Below are 20,523 nucleotides of genomic sequence, written 5' to 3'. Positions count from 1 at the left end.
AAAATCTAATGCTTCTAAGGGGACAATGTCTCAATCATCCTTATACTAAACCACCATTTGGATTTCACCACCATTTAACTCTCTATGTTTTCTTCATTAACCAAAGCTGATATACCAATTCCCTGAGCTGGTCATATCCTCTCCATTGAAGTTCGATTTTTCTTGGTCTAGCCAGTGTAACATAAATTGACACCAAAGAATCCGAAAACGAATAAAGAAATGTCAACAGACAAAACACGTTTCTGCTCCAATTCCCGACACATAAGTCCACAGAGCAGGTAACAGCATCAGTCCCGCTACTTACGTTAACGCTAGACAGAATCGTCCCCACCAGCAGACGTTTACTTTGACTGCTCCTTGTTCCAAGCCAAAGCATCCCCTCTTTTTACTCCCCCTGCATTTCTCTATTCTTGAAATTGCCCATTTCGCACGAAATTTCCTGGATGCCTCCCACATGTCCTCATTTTTATGGGCTTTATATTGATGAATATCAGAGAATTTCCTATTAAAAGATTTTTATTAGAGATATTATTAGATATTAGGAATATTGCTTTGACATTTGATTATTTCCTAGAATTTCCTTATTAGATTAAGATAACTAATTTGCTTGTTACATTAGATTACTTCCTTTCTTATATATTGTTTGGGTATATATAATCACTTGATTGTAACACATTATAAATATAAATTATTAAGTAAAGATATAACATTTCAGCATTTTCATTTTTGAGTCATTGTCTTCAAGAGTACCCATATGCATTTGCTTGTCATAGTCGCAAATATGGTCACTTTCTCTCTAAGAACAGCTCTATCTTGCAAGTCGATGGTCTTTTCCTCGTCGCCGGAGAAAGTTGCCATTTCTCTAAGGCTCATCAGTCATGTTGGAAACATCATTGAGCTGTGAAGGCTTCCGAAAGTCAAGCTTCTTTTTCCTCTAGCTTCACTCGTTCATGCATCTTTCTTGATCGTGGTCATTGGTTCTGCTATTTTGTCAAAATCATTTGGTTTGTTGGTTTTGGTCTTAGTTTCTTTTTTATTTCTTTTTCTAATTTATTTTTTTCGTCCTTTTCAATTGCAAATGAGAAAAAAAAAACACAAAATAGAGCTTTCTACGGTGCCATTAATGCTCCAATTTGCAACACCTCTGTACCATAAACGTGTTTAGTTTTTTTCAATTGTGAGCATCATCGACAAGCAAATCACTTCAAATGTCTAGGCAGCCGTGAGTGCTTAAGTCAAACATTTAGAAGTAGAGCGCACATGGGGTGATTTAGTTTAGGGTGCCGCAATCAAGTTGAATTTCCATTCAGTTTATCAAGTTTGTCTAAAAAGAGGTGTCAACTTTATGATGTTTCTTTAGCGTTTGTCAATATTAAGATAACTAGTTTTCTTGTTACATTGTCAAAATCTTGCACCAAAAGAGAAGAGAGAGCTTTCAATTAGCTAGAGCAATGTGGTGTTCATTGGAGGGTCGATTTTTATTTATGAATTATTCAATTGGATCTCTTTTGGTTTATATAAATTTTGACAATTTAATTACATTGAAAATCTAACAATCGGGTGTTGTTTTAGATAGCAAGAAAGTTTTCTCCTCTCCTTATGCTCTTGGTTTTGAGTCTTATTGGAAGCTAATTGGGTACTTGACTACTCAATCCAAAATAATAAAAATAAAAAATAATAAAAGCTTAAAAAACTGTATCAAACCACTCTTAACATAGCAAAACTCACTACGAAACAAAAAAGAAGGAAGAAATCCTTCAACTATATCAATATGCAAATACAAAAAGAGAAAACCCGGGGGTGAGTACTAGAATTTGTCATGGGTGAAACGTCGATGCTCCTTTAACCGACAAACACGCGTTTCCATTATGTATGGTGGAGGTCGCACAAGGGAGAGAAAGTACGGTAATAATCCTTTGGACCGGTAGAGGTGGGCCATGGTACTTGTCTGGCGTGCAATGTGCAAAGATGATCAATTCCCTGCGCCTACACTTCGCTTTTTATTTTCTTTCTTTAAATTTTAAACCTTTCCAGATTTTCCCCTCTTTTTATTTTCCTTTATACTATCCTTTATACCTCTAAATAAAGATAAGGCCCATTTTCCGGCGTTTTACTTTTGCCTTTTTTCCTTCTTTTTTTCCTTTTAGTTTAATATAAGAGAAATTATCAACTCTTTTCAAAATTACCAACTATTCTGGTAATTACAATAATTTATCAGTGGAATTTAAACTTATAAACCTTTTTTTTCTGAAATTATTAACTTTATTTAACTAAATTACCGACCTTTATTTGATTATTTAGTAATCAACAACTATCTCAGTAACCTACAGTCTACACGCGACTAAACTCTTATAGAAGAATAATAAACTCTTATGTGGTAAGTTTATCATGTTTGTATTTGACTTAACAAAATTTCATGAACTATCGAAATGGTTGGTAAATCGGAAAAAAAAATTGTTGCTAAGTGACTCAAAGTAAGGTTGGTAGTTTTGTTTTGAAAATTTGTAACTTTAAGGGTATGTTTAGTAACATTTCTGTTTCGAGAATAATTTTTTTCAAGAATAGTAATTTTCTATTTCCATTCCCAAGAGCAGTTGAGTAAAAGAACGTATTTGGTAAATGTATAAAATTTCTATTCCCAGAATAGAAAAAGAATGATAATGTTTTTGATACGATCTACAAATTTTTTTGTGACATAAAATTCCTTTTAATTTTTTAATAATTTTTTTGAGATTTTTCATTTTTTCCTCTCTTCTTCCGGTGGTGGCACCGGTGACCGGTGATCAATGACTGGCGATCGACGACCAGCAACTGGCGACCAAAGACCAACGATCGACGGCGGTTGCCAGCGACTAGTGGCAAGTGACAATGACCGATTAGTAGAGGAGGAAGAAGAAAAGGGAAAAGAAAAAAGAAAAGAAAGAAAATGACTTATTCCAAAAATTGTTCCTGAGAACAAGAAGTAATTTTTTTAACTCATTGTTTATGTTTTAAATCTATTTTCTAGCCAGTTTTCTATTTTAGGAAATAGAAAAAATTAATTAACATTACCAAATGAATTTCTATTTTTTTCTATTCCAATGAACAAAAGAACAAAAAATTGAAAATTTGAAACGTTACCAAACAGAGCCTAACAAGCTAATGGCTTAAGAAATAAATGTTGGTAAATTATAGAATTATAATTAACTTCAAGCAATCAAATACTTAAAAAAAAAAGAAGAAGAAGTGATCGTACTACTAACGTATAGACCAAGCAAGTAATCGGTCAATTTTTGCTACCATCGGGGTCTTACAATGGCAAACTCTTACAAAAATTCGACAGTATGGAATACCGTTCCATATTGTGTTTCACGGCCGAAATTGTCCAAAACATGATCCTATTTGTAGCCCAGAAAATATTAAACAAGAGAAGATTGCAAAGTGGCTATCAAATAAATTGCCCTGTACAGTAGGACCGAAGAAAATGCCATGGAAACCATGTACTATATTCTTGGTCGTGATGAATCGTCTAAAACTCATGACAAAATGTCTAATATTCTGTTCGGCCCATACATAATAGTTTCCATTCAATAATAAACCTGTAGCAACATCCATAAATTTTATATAACGGTGGTTCATCATCCAACTTGCTACCTATTGATTAAGTAAATTGACTTGTTTGTGCAAACTTATGATTGTCAATGTTCTAATAACTTACCACCTACGCTACATATTTACTGTTTAGCTTGTGGATGGTAAAATAGTTATTTCATTGATAACTTACAAATAGTTATGCGCCTTCTTGTAATTTCACAATTTGATTTGTGGACGATAAAATTATTATCTAATTGGTAACCTACAAACACTTACTTACGTGTCTACTAGTAAAGTCTAAAAAATAAGTGGTAATTGCTATTGGGTTGTGTGGAAGGTAGAAATGTTATTTCAATTGACAATCTACAAAAATTCATGCGTCTACTTGTAGAAACTAAAATAAGTGGCAATTTACTGCTAAGTTTGTGAATGATAAAACTTTAATTTTATTGGTAACTTACAAACATTTACATAGTCACTTACAAAAAGAAAAAAAATGAGTGATAATCTACGATCGAGTTTGTTATCATCGACATTTCAAATTTATTGCCAACATTTCATACCTACTGCAATTACGTTTTATTCAAAAATGGGAATATGGACATCCCTAGGGGACCCAACACCCCAACCATAATTTTGTATTATCTAGTCAAATCAACTAAATGCTACTGCGTGTACTTTGGGCCTTTTTTTTTTTGGGAAGGGGGAGGCAATGATAATTTTGCATTCTCTAGTCAAATCAACTAAATGCTATTGCGTGTACTTTGGTCCTCTGCTTGATCGAAGTAAGTTCGATGTTTTTCACGTGCTTGCTTGACCAATATAGTCAACTATCATGTTGTGTATGAAAGGTTAAATCCTAACATCCTTAAGGAGATTAGCTTTGAATGGTAACAATGGAGACAATGTCGAACCTAACATCCTTAGGGAGATCATTGAAGAATCTCACAACCTCATGAGGATCGTGTTAGTGGATATTGTTTTTTTTTTTTTTTTTTTGGTAAAAGGTAAGAAGCGTCAATGGATATTGTTGGTAGTTTGTTTATAAAATAAATGAAGAGGTGCCTTGTCCCACATCGAAAAAATGTGAGTACGCATGTGGACGAGATTTGGCACTAACCGACGATCATTATTTTATTTATTGAAAATTAGGATTTATTTCTATAAAAATTAACTATAAATCTTGTTGAAACAATGCGATTGTTCACGAAAATTTACGGTTATTTTTTATTTATTATTTATTTAATTTCGAATTTCTTATGTCTTTTCTACATAACCTTTGAGATGTATTTGTTCATTTTGCAACATTTCCCGAAAGGTTGTCTTTATTCTTTTTTGCAACCTTTGGAAGAGTTGCCTCTATTCGAAAGACAAAGATAAGTATGTTTGTTTTGAGATCAAAAACCATCTTCTTCCATTTTTTTCGTTTTCTTTCAAAAGAAACTATAGCCATTGTTTCCAATTGTTTCCCATGAGAGACCCTAGAGAAATACTAGAATTGCTATCTAGTATTTTCATTTGAGACTTTGTTGTATCCTGGAGGAAATTTACTGGTGACCATTAGCAACTTTGTGGGGGCAAATAAATCTTTAAAAAAAGTAATATCACGCCTCAAAGTCCGATTTGATTACTCTAAAAATCTGACTTCATTGTTCTATCCAATTCGAAGCCATATTATCCCAATAGAGACGAGCTCAAATGGTAACAGCTGCTTGAAATCCCAACATATTGCTTACATATTTTCAAAGGCCGAAACGTATAGGAGATTAGCTCTGAATCATGAAACAGGATAATTAGAGAAACTGTTGGAGAATCAATCGTAAATTTGATAGGCACAATAAGAGCTTGACCTTAGTTTGAAAGGAGAAAAATCTGACGTGTGAGAATGCAAACGTAATGACCAAGAAACGCGGATCGCCTTTGTTTTACTAGTGATCTCCTCGGATTGATGTCTTCATTTTACTTAATTTGCAAAGATCAATTCAAATGTAATAGGAAAACCGAGTCCGTGAGCTCCATCTTTGAGTTCCTTATTTTCCCAATAGTGAACATTAAACAGAAAAATGGGGTCCTGATTACAATAAACCTTGTAGATATAAAATGGGAGATATGAGTATCTGCTCTCTAGAAGGGAACTTGTACTGTAGAAAGCAAGGAATGATGAATTTCCATTCATAAGTCAGGTCAGCTTAAGATAGCGGCGCTTAGGGACTAAGAAGTTTATTTTGCAACAATATTAGTGACTTATAACTGTAAATGTTCTAGTTATATATTTACTACTCAAAACTTAATCACAACATGGTAAATGGTTTTCTATTATTGGGTTTGTAGATAGTAAGATTGTTATTTCATTGGTAACTTACAAACAATTATGCATTCGCTTGTAAAATATAAAAATAAGCGTTAGTCTACTACCATATTTGTGGATAATAAAATTGTTACTTCATTTGTAACATTTACTTATGATTCCATTTGTAAAATCTAAAAACAAGTGGTAATATATCATTGAGTTTGTCAATGATAAAGTTGTTATTTCATCGCTAATTTCAAATTGCTAATCGAATTAACTAGATATTGATCACTTTTTACATGTCAGTGTCAGTATTTCGAATTTTTGGTGATGTTATGTAATTACCTTCCACAAGAAAATTTTTGCGTTTTTCATCAACGGAATTTTATAGAACACTGAATGGGGGAGGTCCACTGAAACGAAATTGCGGCATTCTCTAGTCAAGTCAACTAAAAACTAACACGTGTACTTTGGTCATCATGCTTTGTTGGAGTAAGTTCAATTGTCTTTTCTTTCCATAATTCTCTATTGTCAGAAAGTCCTCCAAATAAAAACATTCTTCATGTTCGGATAAAAATAAAGATTCTTCACGCGTTTGCCCACCAAACAGGACCAAAGGTGCAACCTTCCCAGCTCTAAGAAGCTACGTGGAGTTTTTGGGTATAAAAATTTCAATCCTGAAAGGTTTACAAATTCTTGCTATGTTCATGTGCTTGAAATTGGACCTGGTTGACTAGTTCACTTCATCATTGGTCTGATTAATGATTATTGCTACTCACAAGTCCACAATCATGTTGGATGAAGAATATGGTATGCTAATTTCAATTTGCTGCAATCACATTTTGTTAGTTTTTTGAAAATGTTAAATTCTAGCATCAATATGGTGCTCTTCGTCTATCAAGGATTAGTTTCATGTGGTAGCCCATGATCTAGCTGCAATGAAGATGCAAGTTTTAAGCAATATAAAACCAATTATAGGTAGCAGCCGAAGCGATATTAAGAAATAAACCAGGAATGTCACATATTTCTTTGGTTTGATACGATTTTTCTAAATAAGTTTCTGAAATTGAGTTCCTGAGGTTGGTTAGTTCTTGGGATGATAATATGCATAAGCGGTGAAGAAGGCCTTAAAGATGCTAAAAACAAAGAGAACGAAAGCAGCAATAGCCGTAACGAAGCACCAAGGGCTGCCAAAGTGCTCGGGCTTAATCCCGTCCATCTCACATGCCAGTTGTTCCAGTGGTATTTGGCCAATTCCCCGATTTACTCGGTCCAGTAGCTTGAGCCAACATCGAACCTGACATCCATAGGGAGATCATTGACGAATCTCGAAGCCTCCTGGTCAATACTCATGAGACATCTCATGAGGATCAACGTTAGAGGAGACATGCTTGGAACACAAACAGTAGCAGTGTAGCGCTGCTTGAAATCCCAACGTGGCTTATATATTTGTGAGGCGGAAATGTACCGGAGGAGTTCAGCTCTGAATCATGAGACAGGATAATTAGAGAAAACTGTTCGACCCTTGATTGTACATTCCATAGGCACAATAAGGACATGACCAAAGTTTGAAAGGAAAAAAAAAAATCTGATATATTGAAATTAATGAAAAAGTAAAGACCAAGAAACACGAATCACTAAGTTTTATTGGTGATGTGCTCCGGCTGATGTCTCCATTTTCCTTAACTTTCAAAGATCAGTCTAAGTGTAACATGAAAAGGAGTCTTGAGAGCTCCATCTTTGAGTGTCTTACTTTCCCAATATTGACCATTAATCAGAAAATCTCCAAGAATGATAGACCTTGTCGAAACAAAATGGGAGCTAAATGAATACCTCTTCTCTAGAAGGGATCTTGTACCGTAGAAAGCGGGGAATGATAGCAAGGGAAAGAGTTGCTCTCGTTTTTCTTTCTTGGCTTTCCTTCATCAACAGTTGACAACCACTGAAGTCCACCATTGGCTCAACCAAGTGACTTGATGAATTTGCAATCGCAAGTCAAGTCAACTTTAGATAGTGACAAGTAGGGACTAAAAAATTAATGATAGGATGTAAAAAGAATTAGACCAAACGCAGCTTCATAGGAATCTCATACAAGGAAGTTCATGTTCATCTGCCTTCCATTAAGAACACAGCTCCTTGTATGTGTTCACACACAAACTCTGTAAAATAGTGTTTCCTATCTGCTTGAAACAAATGAGGACTTGGCTCCTCCTATGGCTGGTCTTAATACTCGTGCATACCAACCCCTTCAGCATAGGCACGGTTTTGGCCTCGGGCCAATGTCTTGGCAATCAGAAATTGCTGCTGCTGGAATTGAAGAATAACCTCGACTTCTCTGCTTCATTTTCCACTAAATTGATCAAATGGAATCGGAGCAATGGTTCTTGGGACGGTGTGACCTGCGAAGGGGGCCAAGTTACGGATCTTGATCTGAGCAACGAGAGTATTGCTGGTGGACTTACCGATTCATCGAGTCTTTTCAAACTCAAGTATCTTCGGAGGCTGAATTTGGCCTTCAACCGCTTCCAGCTTTTCGGAGATCCCATCTGGGTTCGGTAATCTTACCAATTTGGTCCACCTGAATCTTTCAAATGCCGGACTTCACAGGACAGATTCCAATTGGAATATCACGTTTGACAAGGTTGGTTACTCTTGATGTATCCCAGATTTATTTTCCTGAGCTCATTTCACTGAAACTTGAGAATCCGAATCTAAAGATGCTTGTTGGGAATCTTACCGAGTTGAGAGAGCTGTACCTTGATGGGGTGAACGTTTCTGCTACAGGCAACGAATTGTGCAATGCCTTGTCTTCTTCACTGCCAAAACTTCAAGTGTTGAGCATGATGAATTGTTATTTATCAGGTCCCATCGAGTCTTGCTCTTCCCTCGTGAAACTTCATTCTCTGTCGGTGATTAAACTGAGCGGCAATAATCTGTCTACCACCGTCCCAGAGTTCTTTGCCCTATTCAACAATTTAAAATCTGCATCTCAGTTCCTGTGGCCTGCAAGGAGAATTCCCTCGAAAAATCTTCCAGTTACAAACACTTCAGACCCTTGACCTATCATTCAATGAACTTCTTCAGGGTTCTTTGCCAGAATTTGCGGAGAATGGTTCTCTTGGGACACTGCTTCTTAGTTTCACTAGTATGTCGGGAGGCTTCCAGATTCAATTGGTAAACTCAGAAATCTGTCAAGAATAGAACTGGTGAAGTGCAGTTTTGATGGAAATATTCCAAGCTCTTTCACGTATCTTTTGCAACTGACTTATTTGGACTTCTCATTCAACAATTTTAGTGGTTCAATTCCATCACTAAGCAAGTCCAAGAATCTAACACAAATCGCTTTGTCCCACAATAGTCTAATTGGTCTGATTAATTCGACCCAATGGGAATATCTCTCGAGTCTTCTTATTCTCGACCTGCAATTCAATTCACTTGAAGGAAATATTCCTTCATCTCTGTTTACACTTCCATCAATTCAGAAGCTTCAACTTTCCAACAACCAATTTTCTGGTCAAGTGAATGAATTTTCTAATGCTGCACAGCACAAACTGGATAAACTTGATTTGAGCAACAACAATATAGGAGGAGAACTACCGAAGTCTATATGGAAACTCCGAGGGCTCATGTACCTCTCACTTTCTTCCAATAATTTCAGTGGCTCATTCCATATTAGTTTGGTTCAGCAACTGAAAAATCTTTTGTATTTGGATCTTTCTTGCAATCGTTTTTCCATTGATGCCACAAATATTGCTTCCCAAGCGTCTTCATTCCCTAACATTACAACGTTAAAGTTGGCGACTTTACCTGATTTCATCGCTGAGCAACACGGATTGGCATATCTAGACCTCTCTAACAATCAAATTCAGGGCAAGATACCAAATGGATATGGGGCTTCAAAATCTTCTGTATCTCAATCTTTCATCCAATTTGCTAGATGATATTGAAACACTGTCACCTAATATTACTTATACTCTTACAGTTCTCGACCTCCACAAGAACAGGCTCCGTGGACAAACGTTACCACTGCCGCCATTTGCCACATACTTGGACTTCTCAAGTAACAATTTCACTTTATTCATTCCACCTGCTATTAATCTTTCTGTCGCATTATTCCTCTCCCTGTCTAATAACAAGTTCCACGGGTCTATCCCAAAATCAATTTGCAAAGCTGAATATCTTGAGATGCTTGACCTATCTCAGAATAATTGATGGGAAATATACCTGATTGCTTGGTGATGGAGTCTCTCAAGGTATTAGATCTGCGAAATAATGCCTTGAACGGCGGCATTATCAATTTCCCCGAAACATGTGGTTTGAAGACTTTGGATCTCAGCATTAATCAATTACAAGGGCAGTTCCCAAGTCATTGGCAAATTGCACAACTCTGGAAGTTTTAGACTTGGGAAACAACCAAATTGATGACGTGTTTCCATGTGAATTGAAGAGCATTGCAAGTCTACGTGTCCTTGTTTTACGATCCAACAAGTTCCATGGAAGGTTTGATGTCCAGGGACTAATGGCACTTGGAAGATGCTTCAAATTGTGGACATATCTCCAACAATTTAAGTGGCCCTCTGCCTGCTAAATGCCTCACAACCTGGGAGGCCATGAAGGCTAATGTAGACATCAATCATATCCAAAAACATTTCTGGACTTTTTATCGGCTTCCTCAAAGGTCCACTCTATTATCAGGACACAGTAAGTGTCACCATCAAAGGTTTGCAAGTGGAGCTGGTGAAGATCTTGACTGTTTTCACTTCAATCGACTTCTCATGCAACAATTTAGAAGGTCAAATACCTGATACTCTGGGGGATCTGAAAGCGCTTCACTTCCTCAACTTATCAAAAAATGGATTCTTGGGGCCAATTCCTTTATCCCTAGCAAACTTGCGACAGCTTGAGTCCTTGGACCTTTCACAGAATGACCTCAATGGGACAATTCCCCAACAGCTTTCAGATCTTACTTTTCTTTCCTTCCTGAACCTCTCATATAATAAATTTGTGGGATGCATCCCAGTAGTCAAACAGTTTCTCACCTTTCCAGCAAGTTCCTTTGAAGGCAATATCGGATTGTGTGGACCACAGCTGGAAACAAATTGCTCAAGTTCTTTCCGAGGAAACCATGAATTGTGCGGGATTCCGCTTGAGAAAACTTGCTCAATTACCACAAACAGGACGAACGAAGCGGGTTGTGTTCCATCAAAAAGTGACCCAGATGATGCTGGCGACAACAATGATAGCGAGAAGAAGTGGTTTTATATGGGCATACCGCTTGGATTTGAAGCCTTTATCAGATTATGGAGGTTTGCTTATTATCGATTCTGGGATAAAGTATTGTTCAGACACTTATGTCCATGAAGAATTCCACTAAGGTTCGGTTATTACACTCTAAAATGAACATTTTCGATCTTTCTACTCTTCATAGATCTTCATCACCATTAAAAAGACAGGTTTGTGTATTGATCAATAGAACTCTTGCTTACTAATCAAAATAGAAAGTGGGTTTGCATCTATCATAGAAACCGCCATTACAAAAAAGTAGGTATTTATCTGCAGTATCTATTCTTATGTTGCTTGTGCAATTGGATGCTTTATTTCTTTTTCTTGATCAACTCCTATAACTCCGCCCTATTCTCAATCAAGCCCTTGAATAAATTTTAGTATGTCAGATGTAGAACGCTAAAATGAATTTTTTTTTTTTTTTGTTATTAAAAAGGTAAAAGTTGATAATGTCAAAATCAAAAGAAACTAATTTTTCAAGTGAATTGTCGAAGACAAGAGTGGGAGACCGAGAGGAGCCGCGAGAAGGGGTGGAGGACTCGGTAAATGTTAGTAGGTAGACAACAACTATTTCATACTATTTTGAAAACTTATCTATACTATTTTTATGGGTTGAATTTTTTTAATTCTTATAAGAAATTATCAAGTGATTGTAAATAACTAAGGGATAATAATACAAATAAGTCCTAAACTTTGGTCTAATGTGCAATATAGTCCATGAACTTTTATCCCAATGTGCAATGTGGTCCTCAAACTTTTGGTACGTATTCAATTTAGAACCTAAATAATATGAAAATGTTGAATATTGTCCTTCCATTAATTCAAGTTCAATGGCAATATTAAATATTTTCATATTGTTTAGGAATTAAATTGAACATGTATTAAAAGTTTATGGACAACATTTGCACATTAGATGATTCAAAGACTACATTGAACAAATTAAAAGTCCATGGACCACATTACATATTAGACTAAAGTTCAGGAACTATTTATATCATTTTCCCAGTTACAAATTGTGACAGACAAGCAAGTCTATCAACTTTTGCTACCAATGGGGTTTTCCAATTGTCGACTCTTTCCTGAATTCAACAACATAAAATAGTGTTCATATTTTGTTTCAAGAACGCTGGAACCGTCCAAACACTTATCCTCTTTATAGCCAAAAAATATATTAAATGGGAGAAAATTGCGAAGCAGCTATCACAAACAATGCCCCATGCAGTAGGTTAAAAGAAGAGTGGGATCAAAATCGTGTACTCTTTACTTGAAATTCAAAATAGTTCCTTTACTTTCTTTTGTCCAAAATGGTCTTTGTACTTTTAAAAAGGTCTCTATCCAATTTTGAGTCATTCTAGTGACAATATTTTCTGAAGTGAATTAAATGCCGTTTAAGGAAAATGTTGATTTGCCTTTTTGGGGCCAAATTGACACAGATGCATTCACACGCACACATTTGTCTCTCTTACGCACATCCATCTATAGTGCATGGCCTCGTGGTGGTCATAGGCTCACGTGACAACAAGTCGACAACCAGGTCTCTAATATGAGATTTGAGAGTGTGCAACTACCGCTACAAAAGGGAACTCGCCATGTTGAGAAGGGAAGGACGGTTGATACCTAATTTTCAGCCGACAATTAGGCAATCTTTATTCAAAAATAATGAAAATTTAATATAAATAAAATATAAATAAATAAAAAGATGGCCTAATTCAGTCTTAGTCTAGTTTGCGCAGCCCATGAAAGCGATCTTCAGACTGGTTGCGGCCCAAATCCACCAAAATCAGAAACGGGGGAATCGACATGATTGAAACCATATTACTATTAGGTTGACTTGTTTGGGCTGATTTTCACTGATCAGTTTTAAAATTACACATATATGAGCATTTAAGCATCAAACGTATCCATTCTCTATACTATTCTGTCCATGCTTTTCAGTCCTCATGGATTCCCAGAACGTACGCTGAATTGAATTCACAAAGTTCCAAGAGTAAATCTTAAGAGGCAAGGTAACAACCTATACCAGAACAAATGAACAATCAAAACTTAACACAAAGTAATGAAGACCAATATGTAATGCATCTTGCCCAGCAAATAACGTCATGGCAATTGCATTATAAGATCACTATCTGCGTATCATGTCAATATGTTCTTATGTCAATCGACAACAAGAACAAATCCACACTACTTCGGTTCATACGTATCATCAAACAGGCAATATGCATCCAGTTGCGATTACAAAACAGGAATCCATAACCAAACCATCTCAGCATCATCAAAACAGTCTCAAGTCGCAAATAGATACTCAATTAGAGATGATCTTCATCTAATCCAGACCTTTAGTTCTCAGTTTAAGCTCGGTTTCTGTTTGACATCAACTATACATCACTTGATTGATTCAGGCAAATTAGCAAACAGGTGATGAGCGTCTGATCGAGGAACAAAACGAAATGACAGAGAGCATGTATTCAAGACCAGACTAACACCAAAGCAATGCACGACATTCACAATTATAGAGATCAACTCAGACACGATTGGCTTTGACACGGAAGAGGTCCTGGAGATGTCACCAGTGAGTTTCGACGCCGGTGATGAAGGAAGGAACCTGAATCTGAGTGCTCCAACGATTTTGACTAAAAGGCAAGGGCAAACAGAGCACTCTCGTGACTGCGATGCTGGAAACGTAGAGAGGTAGCCGCCTCGGAGCTCCTGAGCCGGATGAGGATTTTATTTTTAACTCCGTCCGGAGGTTCTCCAGTGACTGTAGAGGACTCAGACGAGCACTGGTGATCCAAGAAAGATACAGAGAAATCAGTGGTATTGATCGAATCTAAATCGGGAACCGGCTTTTAATCCTTTCGTACTCGATTTGATGATTAGGAGCTCGAAGTGAAGAGTTCAATTTCGATCAAGCTTCAGTCACCGCCGTTTTCCTCCATCGGAGGACAAAGATGATGGAAATCAGACGCAGATTACGAGAATCTCTAATGGCGATGCTCGGCAGTGATAAAATCCATCCAACGGAGTTCATCTGCGACTAGCTCCGGTCTGAGATAAAGGAAGAAGCTTCAACCGGATGTAACGAATTTGAGAAGGATCGAAAAACCCTGCGGAGAGTAGTCACCGCGGGCTAAGGCACTGGATTTGATTCAGAGCGCTGAAGACGAGAAAGAGATTTTCTGAGTCTGTGCGTGTGTTCCTCGTGCCCAGGGCGTGTACCTGAGAGAGAGAGAGAGCGCGAGAGGCTTTTCTTTTTTTTAATACGTCTGTTTATTTATTTCTTCCATTTCATTTCTTTATTCATTCATATTTTATAGAATTTTAATCGATAATTTTAAGTATGGTTTGCCGGACAAATATTCAGGCGTCAGCACTAGGGAAATCATAAGCTTTAGACATCCTGTTAGGACAACGGCTTGTGATTCTTTCACATGATCTATTCAACCAATGCACATATTAATAGCATTCGATTATTTTGTCATCTTCAAAATACCATAAAGATTTTCTCAACATAAACCTCTTGAAACGGCTGATTATCAACCCTTTCTGGTGTGGTTTCCTATAAATATTTAGAATAGCACCCAATTGTTGTCGAATGTGCAAGCCTAATTGTTGTCGGACTTCTTCAGCAAACTATGTAGGGTTTCAGTGTGGATTTAATCAGCCATCTTGCCCTAGGCGGTAATACTAGTCTTGCCAAATTATTTGCATTAATTGGCATGTTAGGCCTTGCAAGAATCTTCACATTGGGGTACCAACGGAACCACTGGCATTATATTTTCAACATTGGCTTTTTGGGTCACAACTTGCTAACATCTAAAAGCAACTTATATTTATGATCTGGAATATTGTGAAGAAGTGAAATATGTTGAAAATATAAATTTGGAGTTGAACATACTAAGCAAGTTGTAGTATCATTTAGTTACACTAGGACATTTAATCACTATTGGTGGACCAAAAGGTCAATTTTATTCTTAGGCAATGTTAGATTGAATTCTAATAATCAATTTTCGGGGTCTTGCATATCAAGTAAGAATGCCTTTAGTACACAAAGATCATAATCTGCATTAGTGTGCATTTGATTTAAATTGACCAACCTAATATTCGCCTCATGGCTTTGAGTCCTTGAAGGGATATATTGGAGTCCAATTTTTGGAATCATGAGGTTGAGGCTTTGGCTTCTCAATTATGAAAGGCAATCATGGATACTAGAAATATAATCAAACTCTTCACCTTTTATGCATAAATTCTTTGCATCACTTTACTAGCATAACAGTTTTTCGGCCATTGTAAGAGTAACAACATGTTGCATGCCTTAAATTCTTGAATGAGTGAACCCTAAACAATTTCTAAGTACTTGTTATTTGCTTTTTTTTTCTTTTTTTCTTTTTGTGACCCATGACAAACTGTATTCTCATAGTAGATTAAGGATAGTTGATGTGGACATCGAGTCATATCGAGGAGGAGGTGCTAGGGACCCATTGTCTATTCCTACTGGTTCGATTACTCGAGCGCGGGCCAAACAATTCAAGCAAGTTGTTAGCGTCATGGTTCGTGATCTTTGGCGTGAAGATGACCTTGGATCAAATCTTGAAGAATTTTGGAAATCTTGGTGCAATTTAATTATCTTGTCACCAAATAATTGACCAAGTTAATTTATATATATATTCTTTTTTAAGAATCTTCTAAAATAGGAATATTTTAGAATATAATGCATTAGATTTTTAGGGTTGGTTTTTAGGGTTTGTGTGGCAGCCTATATAAAGGATTTGCCAAATTTCTTTGGGGAAAAATATATTTTATTTTTGAGGAAAAAGAATTGAGAGCTCTTTTTACTGTTCTTTTGAGGACTTAACCTAATCAAGATTCTCTTGTGGCGGTCAATTCGACTTATCGAGCAAGATAGCGAATTCTTTCGCTCGTGGCGTCTATAACGTTGGTTGGTTGACACGTGTTCGTCAACAGGTCACGTTCATACCGAGGTTGCCAATCATAGGTTTGATTGGAGGTTGAGGTTTGCAATTCGCACCATCTGGGCCTTCGTAGAACGATCATTCCGCAATGATTCACATCAATAGTCATATAAATATTTCTCTTCTTTGTACTAAAAAGTGGTATTATAGGTGTAACATCCTGAATTCGACCTGTCTCGATTATATAAAATGGGCTTTTTATCGATGTGCCTATGGTCCTTTTTCTCTGAGCTGATCACTCACGAGTTAACTAATTTATCAGGTGAAGCCATTAAGGGAAATAAACGTGACAGACTTGAGAATTCGATCAGAAATCGACTGCTCGATTGTGATAATTAGAAATGGTCAATACGACACCGTTATAATCGATTAGTGATCAGATATAGGTCGATTCGATGGAAACGTGCAATTGAATGGTGGGTGATTCCACCTGATTGCAAAATTCACGTCGAACGGCATTAACCCAATTTTCTGTCAATTCTATACCCGGTACTGGTAATTGAAACCTTGAGATTTTTATGACAATTGAGAGTCGCCGATGAGTCAGAGATGTACAAACATGGATCGAAATTATCGACCATGGGTCAAACGCGCTAAAATCTCTAAAAGCTACCTAGTAGGTTGGGTCGAGCTACAATTGCGTCCGGTCAATTTTAACCACGAAATTGAACTCGTCGAGAATCGAAGTATGACATCTTGGAATTTCAATTATGTTTTCAATTAGATAAATCGAGCCTTTCATCGACATGCTTATAGTGCTATTCTCAGAGATGATCACTCGTGAGATAACTAGACTATTTGAAAAAGTTATTTAATGTAATAGACTTGAGAATTCGATCACGATTCGACTGCTCGACTGTGCTTATCTACAGAGATCATTACGGCACAGTAAAGATCGATTAGAGATCAGAGATAGGTCGGTTTGATTGAGATATGTGGTTAAACGTGGGTGATTCCACCAAATTTAAAAATTCTTGTTGATCGGCACTAGACTGATTTTTCTGTCGTTTTGGTATCTTGTGTCCGTATTTGAAACCTCGAGATTTTCACGACCACCGAGAGTCGCCAATGTGTCGAAGAGGTTCATTATGGCTCGAAGAAAATCGATCATAGGTCATTTGCATTAAAAATTTATAAAAGCTACCCGCTAGGTTAAGTCACGTTAAAATCGCGCTAGATTGAAATTAACCGCGAATTGAATCCGATTTTAGAAATTGAAAGTATTTTCATGTCAAGAGTCATTTTGGGAATGTTGACTCATCCTTCAAAGATTTTTCTGCAAACCATGATTTTTGGCGAAAAGTCAAAATATGGCCATTTTTGACCGGAAAATTCAGGGGACTATTTTTTATTTGTGTTTTTGGGATGCAAGTTGGTTCTATTGGCTTGGAGAAATGTCATTTTGATCGAGGACACCACAGCGGATTTTATAGGACCAAAATTTGGCTTCAATTGGAAGAGGATTGATCCAATTTGGGGAAAATCAAGTCCAACTTCGTAGCCCCCTCTTGCCTTCAACCTTTGGACCATCTCAATAGCTTCTAGAGGAAGATTGAGGCTGGAAAATGGCAGAGGAAACCAGCTAGGCATAGTGGGGCCAAGTCAACGGGACAAAGAGGTGAAGTTGAAGACCAAGTGCCCCCTTCCTAGCTTGTTGTCCCCCTTCTCCTTCCTTGTCGTCGATCCTCCATTTCCCGGAGAGCGAAGAAGTCCTAAAAATCACAAAGAGAAGCCGTAGCTCCCCTCTCCTCACTCGTTGATGTCCGCTAAAGCTCGAACAGCCACCGCTTGCACCACCGAAGCCTATACGATATCCACTTGCTCGTGCACTGCTCCGCACGTCTGTGGTCGTCGTCCCTATCCCAGCCACGGCCCTGAGCCGTCCTTGATCACCATCGGGCAGTCCCAAGTCGCCGTCCAGCCACTAAAAGCTCTGTTTGCCTCTGCCTAACTTGCTACAACTCCACCGGTCCTTTTCTTCGTCGTTTCCAGCCTTTTCCGCCCTTTCCGCTGTCGGTTCTAGCTGCTCAGCCCAAGAACATAACCGAAAAGCCCGGGTTTGCTAGGCATTGTTTGGCCCGCTTTGGAGCCCTTCCGACCTTGAAAGATGCCTCGCTTTGGAGTTTGTGGACCGTCTCCTCGTCCTCGTCGCTGTGGTCTCATTGGATCGCTAATCCAATAGGTTTACTCACTAATCCCTGCTTAGGAAGTTAATTATGTTTAAGGGTTGATTAGTTTATGTTAAGTATGAATTAGGTGGTTAATTAGAATTGATTACTAATTTAATCGTTCGATATTGCGTATTAGGTGGTTAGAGTAGTGCAATTAGCAAGTAGATAAGTTGTAGTATTTATCTAGATAGGTTCGAAAATTTTCCGAGCCCGTCTCAGCTTTTAATTAGGCTTTTCCAGCATAAGTGTGCACTTTTACTATTTATTAGTATTTATTAATTAATTTTCGTAATTATTTAATTAATTATTATTTTCTGAAAATTAGACCGAGTCGGTGACCAGAATTTTATGCCGATCGCAATAATATGATTGGTTTATTTAATTGAGTGGTGGATGGTGCAAATTGAGTGTGATTTGTGATTTTTGGTATTTATCCCAAAATTTAATAATTTCGATATTTAATTAGAAAATATCGGGCGTCAATTTACAATGCCAAAAATGTGTTTATGGATCATTGAAATTAGTGGATTTTCAAAAGGTAAAATATTGTATTTTGGCTAAGGCCAACCGTGTACCTACACACAATTAGTTTGATCGGAAATGATAAAAATTGTGGCATTCTTAGATGGTGAGAACAATATACTAGAGCCTACGGGTTTGATATGTCAGCTTAGTGCAAGCAGTATACTTTATCAGCTGAGAGTGAGCATCATAGGTATACTATATTAGCCTATAGGCTTTGATATGTTAGTTTCGCGAGAGCAGTATACAAGTATACTATATCAACCTAAGGGCTTGAACTGTCAGCTTAGTGAGAGCAGCATTCCTTAGCAGCTTCTAGTGAGCATTATCAATATACTATATCAGCCTGAGAGCTTCGATATGTCAGCTTAGCGCGAGCAGTATACTTTATTAGTTTAGTGCGAGCTATACTATCTATCTTCAGCTTAGAGTGAGCAGTCCTTGATATGATCGGACTTTATATATAGTATTGATTGAATTGACCGAGTGATAGTCGTGATGACATGGAATCGACTAAATCGATTGATCAATGGCTCGATCGGATTAGATGATTTGATTTGTTGATGTGATTCGATGATTATGTGAATTGTACTAACTTACAGGAAGGAACGGAGGCAAAGGTAAGACCTTTGACTTATTCTTGTGTTTAGGCAGTCCTTGGGGCGTATTTTCTTCCTAGTTGGGTTTTAAGGGGTGAACTTGTTGAGATGTCATCTCACCCCGTTGTGGAATAACATTTTCAGGTCCTTAGACAGCAGCTCCTCCTAAGCGTTTTGAATAGCCGAAGAAGGTCACCGAGCAGGTATCTTACATTTCGCTTCATGTGAGCCTAAGAGGATGGGTTTATGAGCTCATAAGATCCGTGGTCTAGGTTGATTAGGCTTTACCCCATAAGGTACCCCATCAATACATATCATGGTACCGACGTGCGTGGAATGGACAGAGAGAGGGTCCCATACCGGAATCCGAGATACCTATGTATGTGTTGGAGGTTGCTTTTGGAAAAGGGACGGTTGACCCTCCGGGTGGTTCAGTGGTAGACCTAAATCTGTCGGATCCAGGATCCCTGATGTATTCGGAGGAAGACTTGAATGCCTGAAGATCTATAGCACTCTATCCCCTGTTTTGCATACCTTGAATATATATATATATATATATATATATATATATATATATATTGACTTGTATTGTATATGTCATGGTTTGATATGTATATATAAGCATGTTGTGGTTTTCAAAAAAATTATGGTCTCACTTTTCTATTCCATCTTATTGTTGTCTGGGGATTATTTATTCGCTTCCACATGCACATTAAAATGAATGGGTCGGCGATGTGTCATAAGATATCACTATTTAATGGACTATAGAGGGATGGGCACGTGCTCGGAGGATCGAGGCGTGACATCCCCATTTAGTGGTATCAGAGCAAGGTTAGTAATTGGAGTAATAAGATGCGATAAGTTATGAGATAGTTAGTAGGATTGGCCTTTATTTCTTACTGGTGCATGTCTGTGATAGCTATTGGTAGAATTGTTTAGTTGTGTAAACCGCTCAGCTTCTAATTCGATGTGGAATTGGAAGGCGGGTTTTAGTAGAAAACTTGCAGAATGAGTGATCACGAGTAGACGACTCATAGGAAGAGGACCATAGGGCCTGTTACTCGGGGTAGAACGCTGACGAGGGTCGGTACCCGAGGAGGCCGTGGTCAAGCGCC

General features: G+C 37.4%; 1 pseudogene; it reads left to right on the top strand.

Annotated features, from left to right (window-relative positions):
* The first annotated feature begins 9,751 nt into the window (after positions 1–9,751).
* LOC104453064 lies at positions 9,752–11,257 on the top strand (annotated as a pseudogene).
* The last annotated feature ends 9,266 nt before the right edge of the window (positions 11,258–20,523 follow it).

This window comes from Eucalyptus grandis, chromosome 1, assembly GCF_016545825.1.
Source record: "Eucalyptus grandis isolate ANBG69807.140 chromosome 1, ASM1654582v1, whole genome shotgun sequence".
NCBI classification, from domain to species: Eukaryota; Viridiplantae; Streptophyta; class Magnoliopsida; order Myrtales; family Myrtaceae; genus Eucalyptus; species Eucalyptus grandis.
The sequence above is the reverse complement of the archived record's forward strand: the minus strand, read 5'-3'. Positions and strand labels throughout refer to the sequence as shown.